This window comes from Tinamus guttatus, unplaced genomic scaffold (assembly GCF_059628265.1).
Source record: "Tinamus guttatus ecotype Peru unplaced genomic scaffold, ASM5962826v1 Tinamus_guttatus_pri_ptg000242l, whole genome shotgun sequence".
NCBI classification, from domain to species: domain Eukaryota; kingdom Metazoa; phylum Chordata; class Aves; order Tinamiformes; family Tinamidae; genus Tinamus; species Tinamus guttatus.
The window spans coordinates 4344466-4356206 of NW_028288776.1; positions in this window are offsets into that span (position 1 = coordinate 4344466).

Consider the following 11741-nt stretch of genomic DNA (forward strand, 5'->3'; position numbering starts at 1 on the left):
TATATGAAAATGATGCCTACAACAACTTGAGGGAACAATAATACATCAGGTAGCAGTCCAAATACACCAAAAAGTAAGATATAGGAAACTATATAACATCACAAAGCTAAAATAAAGTACAAGCAGGACATCAGCCTCTTTATAACGGTGAACCTATTGCTCTTAACTTAGGTGGGACATGGGCTGAAACGCAATTTCGTCCCACTCTGGGGGACTAGGAATCAGTGGCACCTTCAAAGGCGACGTGATGGCACAACCCCCCTGGGCCTCGCGGTGACTCATGATCCACCCTCGCACCAGGCAGGAGCCCCAGGCGCACGCTGGTTCCACAGACACCTTGGTATGAGCAGGGTAGAGCGTGGAAGTGTCATTAGATAAAGCACATTCCTTCCCAAATCCTGCATTATCAAAAAGAGGAGGATGGAAGACTAAATAGCTGGACAATTACAGAATAAGAGTGTCAGTGCCTGATTTTTTTTTTTTCCAAGATTATAAATGTTAGCAATGTAGTCTCGCTCCCCTCCACCCGACCCTGCAATGGGGCAGCTAACCTCACTAACCTGCAATTAGAAAATGCCCGGTTTAGAGATCAGCAACATCAGACAAGCTAAGATTTCAGAGGGCAGTTCTTTAAGATACAAATTACTCACTTGCTCCCTGTCACCTTATTTTAATCCAGATTTTGCCTGGCTTTGTTTCCTACATGATGGAGAGCAGGCCATTCTCAAAGTACTGCAATTAAACAGTTAGTGAAGAAAACAACAAGCCATTGCATGGCAAAAGCTGGGGCCACGGGCTGAGTGCTGGAGCCAAGGTGCAGCCTCCAGGACATTCTGCCTGCCTGTGGTGTCCTGCTGGGCCTCCTTCCTGAGGTTAAACAGCTGCAGCAGGACTGCAAAGTGCACACGAGGATTCCCTGTCCCTCTCTCCCCTTAATCCTACCCTGGTCTGTATGATGCATGTAAGCAAGCACCTTCATGCACAGTGGGCCTTTATGCAGGCAAACAACGCTCTGCTCAACAGGGTGTTGTTTTTTTTTTTCCCCCCCCCCATGTTCAAGTTAAGAGGAATAGCATGGATTCCTGCACTATGTTCTTATTTGTGATAAAGCAGTCAGAAATTCCTTGTTCAAAAGCTGTGCTGTTCACTAACTCATCAGACGTGCTACCCTGCAGGAATGTAGCCGCAAACAAGAAAGGAGATGATTAATATCACATTCTACTTCTCTCTAAAAAAAAAAAAAAAAAAAAAAAAAAAAAATCACACTACCATTACACTGAGAGCATCTTTTCTTCCCACTATTGTTTTCACTGCAGCTTATAGAAGATTTGCCATTGACTTTCATAGGATCAGATTGGGGTCTGTCATCTTTAATCCAACACCTTTCTATTTAATCCACTTGTTTACAAAAGAGAGACTTTTGCCAGTCAACCACTTCAGCTAAGAGAAAGGTAGGGAAGAGAGATCTAGTGGGGAAGGGAAAAAAAAAAAAAAAAAAAAAAAAAAAAAAAACACCTTCCATGCCTAACTACTGGAATAGGAATTGAGTAACACCAAAAGTCATTAGTAAGTGAACTAATTATGCTTTTAGTAAGATACAGAAAGCATGACACTAATTAACAATGATCAAGCTGGAATGTACAGTATGAGCAGTGCAAGCAGCTCATGAAGGCAAAGTCTTGGCCAGGAAACCATTTACAGTCTGGTAAAGTCACTGGAAAAGTTTCAAGGGAAAGGCTGATCAGAAGTTCTAAATTAGCTTTTCCTACAATTATGATATATAATAATAGTAATTATTGGGCAGTGTTACAGAGTGTGCCACATACATAAGCCCTGTTCCTGCAGAAGCCCTCGTCTGGATTCTGCCCCAGCCCTTAGAAGGAGCCTCCAGGAAAGCCCCTTTCATTCCTTCACGCCTCTTCCTGTTAAACAAACTGCCAGGGCTGAACAAGGCACGAGGGCCCTGCTCAAGCCCCTGCGTAGGCCCTCCCTGCAGGCCCACCTCGCGTTGCGCTGGCGGCAGCGAGTGCCACACGGGGTAGTCCGAGCCCAGCAATCCTACAGAAACGCAGCTCCCGCGTTGTCCCTGGCGCAAGACAGACAAAGTGCAAGTGGTGGAGCTGACTTCGATTCCTGCTCTAAAACAACTCGCCTCTCCAAGGCATGGACAGAGAGAACCTCTAGTGAAACCAAGGCAGCCTGGGCTCTTCAGGGCATCGTTTATCCCATCTCATATTATCTCTATGTTGAAGGGGCAGCTTTCATTTTATCCAGTTCCTGTTCATTAGCGCCCTCTTACTGAGACGGTTCAATGTATTTAACTGGCTGAAACGTTCCAATGATTTTGCAGTAGTAGAATCCAAATATAAGTCAAGAAAGCCGGAGGTTGGCACTGGGTACTGTGAAGCGAAACAACCTATTTAGCCAAAGGAATTAGGAGGCGCATTAACAGTACAAGTATGAACAAGCCAATGCTGCGGTTTCTAATACACTACGTAGACATTTCTAACCCACCTGGGAGGATATCTGGCGTCCAGATTTAAAGCTCATTTTGAAACCATGCCTGCCCTATCTTATAAAGCAAACCAAAGTTACATTGCCTACTATTAAACTGTGTATTTCACAGTCTGAGCTTTTATGCACTCTACTTTTCTTTACCAGTGATTCTCAATGATGTGAATAAATCAACTTTAGACTTTACAGTAGCAATCAAGGAAAATGACCTTGCAATTATAGTGCTCCAATATTGTTTCAGAAGAATGAGTATCAGAAAAAAAAAAAAAAAAAAGACATAGTGCTAAGCATGTGGCAGCCTCCAGTTTTAATCCTGGCTTTGAAACTATTAATGTGGCTTTCTGTGAGGCTCTCTGCTTCATTTTTTTTGCATCAAGAGGATATGAAAATTTACCTACTTGATAAGAGTCAGAAATACTTATAAATTATGCCATGTGTGTCTTTGGCAAGTTCTTCAGCAAATCTAGAGATGAAAAAAAAAAAAATTTCCACTAGATCTCCTAACCACATGAGTATATTTTAGTGCTAAGTTGAAGGTTTTCATTTTCAGATTCACCCACATGTAAAATAACTATACATTTGGAAAAAATCAAAACAACTTAATTTGTTCACAGTCAGCTTTAGTTAAACCCTAGTGGATTATTCATAAAAGCCAAGAATTGGATCCCCATATTACAGTGGAATAAGCAAGAGCTGTTGAAGACGGAGTCTTTTGTACCCTGGACCAAGCCAACAAACCTTCTGTCTAGCAGCCCTGGCTCTTTTGACTCAACTAATTTTAAAAGACACAGAGGCTCCAGGGAAAGCAGGGCCGTTCTGTGCCAGAGAAGGCGCTTCAGCATGATAGGAAAGGATAAAACCATTAATATCAGCCCCATCCTGGAAATAAAACACCTGCTCCACAGTATGAGCATTAAAAAAGAAAACGGGTGCAATTCTAACCCCACAGAAGTCCATGGCTAAACTCAAAACAGCTAGGTTTTTACTCAGCATGTTTAAATGAGTTATTAAATGAACTTTAGTTGTCCCTAAAAATAAATGTTATTGTGTGGATCTAAGTGTAGCTGATGAATAAGAAGCCTCAGGAATCCAGCAAATACAGTGGTTAGGCCCAAAGCCAGAGACAGCCCAGAAGGTTGGAGAGAAGAGCAGCTATTAGTCACTGTTTGAGCATCATGTTGGATCTTAAGGTCTCTCGTGCCATCTACTGGCTTCCTCTCTTCACTAGCAATGGCTTAAACCTTTCTTTCCCAGGTTTATTTATAGGTCTGATACATTCCAGGCAGTTTTATATAAATTCTAAGCAACATTTAGGACTTTTTTCCCCTCTAACCTGCACACTTGATTACTATTTGTTTTTTTCCCTCTAACTACATGACAATTCTCTACTTTTCTGAACACCATTTCACATCATCCCTGGAGGAAAAAGGCATTGCCTAAGACATTCTCATTTCGGTTGTTGCTGGATAGGCAGTAATTACATGGCAAGCAGGGCTGAGAGAACAGCTCACTAAGAAAACCCAGAGCTACTCGCAAGTGGTGCTTACGCTTCTTCCTCAATCAGCAGGAGGTTATTATTTTGGTACCTGCAATCATTTCAGTGCACCAAAAAAAAAAAAAAAAATCCAGTCTTCCTGCTTTTTTTTCCCCCTCCCCTAGCACCTCAGTCAGCTGTAATTCCTAGTAAACACTTTTTTGTCCTCATGCTGTTAAACGTGCTTGCGGGTGGATTTTGGGGAGCGGGAATTACGTACACAGATGGTTGTATCTGATCACAGCACCACCCTCTATCGCCTTAAACCTGCCCCCCATGCTCATTTCTCCATCTCCCACGGAGCACAGACCTGCTTCACTATGAGCACGATGAGCTCCAGCACCTCGTGACACCTGCAACCAGCCTCTCAAAATGCACCTTGCACCCTGCACCCATCCCATGCCCTGGGAACCCTGCAGGGTGCCCCAACAAGGGACCGTCCGGGCAGCCACAAAGTTTCCATGCACCTTGTGCTAAAACATCCTTTTTTGCTGCTCTGGAAGCTTGTGCAGATGCTTCCATTGTGCATCCTCTCGCTGAGCTCTCTGCCTCCACTAATCCTGCCCGGTGGTTACAAACAGGCTCAATCCAGGCACTGCGTGCAGCGCCGGGGCTGGGTTGCACAACTAGCTGGGCTGCAGAGGCCACCCCAGGTTGGAGTTCAGGACCCTGGAAGAGTCCAGACATCCAGGACCTCCTGGGCTGGCCCTGGAAGACACAGATTGCCATCTGCATTATGAAGGCAAAACAAGACCCACATCTTTACAGTAGCAGCTACCAGGTTATGCATATGCAGCCCAAGTAAATGTGAGTCCTGTTATCTTTTAACCAAGTTCTCCGTTGTCTTTCAACTTAAATAAAGGCAAAATAAATCAAAGTGCTTTGGAGAAAGAATAATAATTGGAGATTCACACTGAGAAGCCCTGGGTCCTGCATGAACTCAGTAAGGTTTACTAAAACAAAAATAATGCTAAACTGTGATGCTGAAATAACGATCCTTGGGCTTTCGCCACATCTTTCTTTTATCTCACTGGGAAAATGGATCACAGTCTCTTTTAGTTCTGAACCTTCAGGGCACTTTCATGACTCTCAGAATTCTTCTTCTGGGTAATGAAATGAATTTCAAAATATAGTAAGTGGTGAAAAATGCATGAACGTTGTGACTAGCTTGCCTCAAACCTACCTCCATTATTTTTTCACATGATTTCCTGCATCTATCGTCTTCCCTTCAAAATCAGGAATAATTTGACATTCTTTATAGACACTATATGAAGCAGTATTTAAATGTCTGGTTTAATAGTGGATATTTAAATGTCTTCTTTAATAGTGGTCATGTCTGTCTCATGAGGTTGAGAATTTATTCTGCCTAGATTTGCTTTGATGCTTTGTTTCCTAGCAAGCTGAAGAAATTATAATTGGGGGGGGGGGGATAAGAATTTGGGCTTAATAAGCTAGCTCTAGAATTCTACTCAGATTCCTGCTTGCATGATCCAAACTAAATTATTAATATTCAGGATCTGCTCATGAGCATGAGACTATGGGGACCATACATAGATTAGACTCACTCTGGGCACTAGAGTTAGGCGCAGGCTCAGACTAGGGCTGAGACTGGCAGTTGAGTATTTTCCTCATGATGACACCAGCCTGTCTATTACTGTGGACTCAATGCAGATATACTTGGTCTTATGATATTACACATAACCTCCTAGGCACTGACACCTGCCTTGGCCCTTCTTAAACAGAACCGGGGCAACCAAAGAGAAGTCACTGTGCATTTCAGGTAACTAAATCACTGTATGAAAGCAAGTGAGAACCACTGTTGTATCAGTGAATGAGTATAAGCACAAATACTGCACTGCACAAACACTTTACAGCAAGAAACACCTAGAGAGACAATATGTCTATTGCTTTTTTGTTTAAAAGCCCCATTTTAAAGATTTTTTTTTTTAGATGAATGAAATTATGCATTTTGACATTAGGTGGTCAGGACTGCATATGCGAATTGCCACAAGAATGATTATATAGTGGCACTCCATAAAATTTGCGATTTATAATCGTGCCCATCCCTTCACCATGGCTCCAAGCACCAAGTTCCCTTCTGGCTGCAGCCCTGCACTCAGCGAGCCAGGCCGTGCCCTGCTGCCACAGCATTACCCTTGCACAGCCTCCACCAAGCTCTGTACCAACGGCATCACGAGATTGGCATCACTGCCAGCTATAAACGTGGTTGCTCAGCCAAGGTGCTCGCATTTGTGCTCTGGAACGCCTTGGTCTGCTAGAACAAAATAATGCCTCTGCTGCAGAAGTACTAGTAGGTCATTCAAAACAGCATGTAAAACAAAACATACGGCATAAGAGTCCGCCATACTATTCCAATGACTCAAGTCAGAAAACTGGAAGTTTTTCCTGAACCACTGTCTGAGCAGTTGCATTGCTGTTTATCACTCTGCAATTCCCCAGCTACTGGGTTTTACCACTCACTCTCCTTCCCGGAAGGTTTTCTTCATATCAGAAGATATTTCAAGTTTAGTCTTAGGTTAAGTTCTTCTCTTGGACTGAACACCCCAGTACCCTGCTTGCAGGGCTGCTTTCCTTGCTACCCCGAGAGCAGGGCTGTAGCGGCCGCGCTGCCAGCACGGCTCAGAGCAGAATCCTACAGTGCAACCCCGGGAGCTGCAGTGCAGCCTCCGCTCCGAACCCTCTGGATAAGGGCCCTGGGGCAGCTCTCCAGCCTCGGTCCTCCGCTCCTCGGGAGCGGGCAGGGAAGCACATCACGCGCTTCACCTCTGCGCCAGGAGAGGCTTCCCCCACCAGGGAAGGGAGGGACGGATAGGAACGTATATATGTATAAATGGACTGAATCGGGAATCAAACCACAGCAGCTAAACAAAACCCATCACGTCCGCTCTTTGCGAGGAGCCTCCGCTGCGCTGGTTTCTGGGAGCCTCTAGTTTGCAACCTCTCCACCACTAGAGGGCAAACTTGTCCAAGCCATTTAACAAAACAAAAGAACTCTCCATAGACTAATATATATTTAAATGCAATTATGGTTGATTCTCTGGGAAGAGACCTCTTGCCTAACTGCACCTTCAGAGAAGTTAAGGTAACTGTGTCAGAGAACTTGATAGCAGATACACTAAAAAGATTCAATTTCAACTATGCCAAAATACGCTGCCACTTCATTACATGTGGCCTCAAAGTTTTTATAAATATCCAAGTCAAACACTCTGATCGCCTACTCAAGTAAAAATCTGGTATGCGTCTTGATATTAGTCAAATCAATACAAATGAGAACAAACTAGATCCATTTCTCCACATGGAAAACAATAATTTTGGAAGAACAGATTCAAAACAAGATAAAGTTACCAGAACACCACTGATACCCTCTCTGGGAACATCCTATTAAGAGAGAAAGCAATACAAGGAAAAATCCACTGATTGATTCTTTCTACAAGTCCTAGACCTGACTTTTACTTTATTCTGACGGAAAGCATTGGCAATTCAAGTCCAGTTCAATAGCTCTCCATAATGGCTTCAGAGTCTGCTCCTGAAGTTAGGTATTTTCACATAATATGGGTTTTTAACACTGAAATACAGAAGGCAGTTTATAATATAATAAATTGAAAGGAAGAAAGCCAAGAATGTATAGCAAATATCTCAAAGTGTAATTCTGGGAGGAAAAAGCACTTTTTCATAATTTCTTGAAAGGTTTGTGTAGGTGAAAGAAAATACAGTTTTGGAAAGGTCCTACAGCCCTATAAGGCTGCAGAATTGGTATTAAAGCTCGGGAGCTGGTGAGCCTGTTCTCCCCTGGATGTAAACAGAGCCAACATTTTCTTAAAAGGGAGGTCCAGCATCTCTAACCAGATGCAATTTCCCCGATATCTCTGAACTTGCATCTTCTTGCGGCAGCAGCAAGTGTGACCCACCCCCAGTGTCAGGATTTTATAAGGATTATCCCAGCAAGCACACAAAGCTATAGGAAAAATTCAGCATTTTTCTTCAGCAGCTCAGAAGAGAAGTTGTCAAAGTAGCTGTCTGCTAAACATATCATCTGCCTTACTATAGAAAAGAGGATGTCAACACTGCACGTCAAATCCAACCCTGAAAAGTATTCTTTAAATGGGCAGGATCTGACTTAGATCCCAAATCTCTCTGCAATTACCTGCATCTGTAAGAAAGGCACAAAAGGGTTTATCTCAAAGAATTCTCAAACTATTTTCCAGCCCTGCTTTTTGTGACAGAAGCAAAGTAAAAATCTTAGGAAAATATTTTCAGAGGCGTATTTTGAAGAGACTATAAGTTTTAGTTGCTCCCATGCCTGCACACGGGCAATAGTGCCACTTGCGTGCAGAAAGGGTGCAGAGCTGGGGCAGTGACAGCCCGCTCAGCCTCCCCAGCCTGGGGGTCTTGCAACCCTTGTCCAACGAGCTCAAGCCCCCTCAAGCCAGGACATGGGCACTGCGACACATGAAGGCGTTCATGAAAGAGTCTCTGTAGAACTGAGTTAGCACCACCTGGATGATGCATCCTGCAGCCTGTTACCCTCAGAAACAGTGTTTGGGAGGCTGCAGCATGGTTTGCTGCAGAAGTTATGATCCCTGCACCTTGCAGATGCAGGCAGAGCAGGCGCAAAAATACAAATATGTGATTAGCAAGCTGAACTCTCCCAAAGCATATCAGCCTAACCAGGGTAACGTATCCAGCATGCAGATTATTCCCTGACATATGTACATCCAGAGACCTACCACAGCGGCTGGAGTGGACCCCGCTTCCCAAAGCCAAAGTTCCCAGGGGCACAAATGGCCATTCAGTTCATTCATACCAACACAGACTCATCTTTTCCCTGCTAGCCTTTCTATCCACTCAAAGCGTATTTCAGGCATGAGAGAACATGATCCAAGACTAAACCCCAGCGCAAGCTCTAGCTTCTAAGGTGCCCTTTCCTCAGGCAAGGGGATGTCACATCAGCCAGGTGTGAAAATCATCATGTACCATAGCTGGTTTCTCAGATTCATTTTTCACATCCTGCTGCAAATGGTCATTTTGCAGCTGTATGCAGCCAATATAACTAATTAATTACACTCTGCTAGCACAAGCTCAGGATAGTGATGCAAACCACTAATGACAGCAGTTTAAGACTGTGACATCCTTAACAGCCTTTTGTTTTGCTTCATATTTATACCGACTCAAGTGGGTACAGAGCCCTAATGTGACTGTTTGCAATAATCCTGTGAATGTTCATCAAAAAAAAAAAAAAAAAGAGAGAATCAAGCCTTCATAGTCAAAGGTTTCTGGAGTTTTGGGTTGTTTGTTTGTTTTTTAAGATTTTTTGCCTTTATTACAAAACTTTATCCTCTCCTGTGTCATATTTACTGAGCATCCAAAAAAAGTAAATCTCTGAATAGGTTTTGCAAGTGTTCCTAAAGATTCTTAGTAGTCAAGCACCAAGGAACTGCTCATAATTAAGGCAGCAGTGTTTAATTATTAAGGGACACGGCCTCAACTGCTAAGCCAGCACATCCGAGTTCCTTCCTATCTCCTCCCTGCCCTACTACACAAGAATCCAAATAGCAAAAGTGCTATAGTAAATGATATTCTGAAGCTGTGGGAAATACCCAATGGGAGAGTTCTCAGTTAAACAGATATAACAAAATGCCAGACGTTCTGAATCAAACCAAACAAGACAAGAGGTTCTAACTCTTATTTTTAATGAGTTTCTAGTATCTTATTCAGCTACATTGCTAATTTATTCTTTGAGGGATACGTAAAATTTCAGTATATCTTAAATGTGGAGGAAATACAGGGCATGCTGGGGTCACGTTATTTGCATTTTCAATATATGCCAGTCCATAAGGGGACACAAAGTCAGTATCACTGCACTTCACTGGACTTCCTTGTGCCCAAGTATCTTCCTCAAAGAACTTCCTTCATCCAGAGGAAATGACACTCTTGTACTAAGCAATCGGGCAATCTGCTAGAAACAGTTCCCTAAATAGCCTCATTGCAATTGTTTCTGGTGGAAGACAACATAACTACTCTGTTTTGCATAAAGGCATTAGGTAGAAAAGCTTTAATTATTAAAAGAGTGTGAATTAAGCAGACACTGTGATGCACCTCCAGTGGCTTGGTGAGAAGGCGCTCTGTAAACAGAATTATTATTTCATCAACGCAGTAGACTCCTCACTTAATGGCTCACTAACTGGGCCAGAGATGAGATTCGATGTAAAGAAATCAATGACTCAAAGCAAAAGATTCAGAAAATATGAAACACCTACTGCTTAGCTCTTAAGATCACACATTGTCTCCTATGGAAGTGACTCATATCACACAGGGAGAAAATAACAGTCCTGCTGCTGCATCCAGCTGTAACCATAGGAGATAACAGTGAACTGGTGCATGCTAGCACCAGACTCCCATACTTTAGGGGTTTTTATTTGCCTTCTTGTGCTCTCCTTCTGTGCTGTAGCTGCTAAATAAATAAGTATTGTGGCTTCATTTTTCCAAAATGGCCCTATTGGCTTGCTTTAGGAGGAAGGAGGGAACCAGGGGGAGGCCTAATTCATGACATCAAAGTCAGTATTTCTTAGTATTAGCAGCTTTATTTTGGTGTCCACCAGACGGATGCATCAATCAGGACAATTCTGCTGTATTGCAGAGTAGGAGTATAAAAGGGCATCCTGCAAAATTAAGTGGTGAGAACAACGCAATCCTTCAGAATTGCTATCTTTTTCTAACCTTATAGCTGCTCAGGAGAGTGAAGAGAATATTTTCCACATGTGCCTACAGGTGCAGGAGCCTTCTTCAGAAGAGGGTAAAAAGCCAGATCATTAAGTATCTCTCCTCCCTAGGAATAAGCATGTTTCAGAGAAGGAGGATACTTTATTTTCCTCACCAGTGTATTGAGGCTTTACTGTGAAATTACTGCTTAAGTTTTCCTGTTCCCTTCAGTACTAATTTAGGGACATAAAACTCACCAAGCTGCCACACTTTTCACTGAAGCTGCTTCAGCTTCTCTTCTAAACTCCTAGGGAAAATCTCAGCTTTATATCCACCACATTTATATCCAGGGATTGATTCTTCAGAGGAAGGTTATTGGTGTAGTCTACAGTACCTGGACAGAGCTGTTAAACTACTTTTTAGTCAATTTTTTGACAAGATGGCACAAAACTTAACAAAAACTAACCTCTCTGAAGGAAGGGTTAAAATCCTGTTATACAGGGAGGAAAGTAAAACATCAGACCTAAAAACCTAGGAAAATCGGTCAGGATCTCAACAGCCTCAGTCCTGCATTCATGTTTACAGGTGGAAAGCCAAATTTGGTCAGAAACTTTGCTATTTGTGGGGTGGTTTGCTTATTTTTCCAGAAGAAACAGCCCGTCAATATTTGTTTGAAGTGATTTTGGTCAGAAGATGCTATTGCTTTGTGTTGGGCTTATTTCATCTCAATATCTGTTCTAAATTTTTGGAGTTAATAGAATATTATATTAGCAGTTAACGTGTCCGTAAACTATTAAACATGACACGGAATTCTGTGATAGCCAAGGTGCCACATTTCATGTGATGTGTTTAAGATACCTGTGTTTCTGAGACATTTTCCAGGTGCTTTTGGATGAAGGGAAACAGCACAGCACAGAAATACGCTGTTGAAAAATGACAGTTTCCAATTGCTTCCTCAATAAAAACCAGAAAT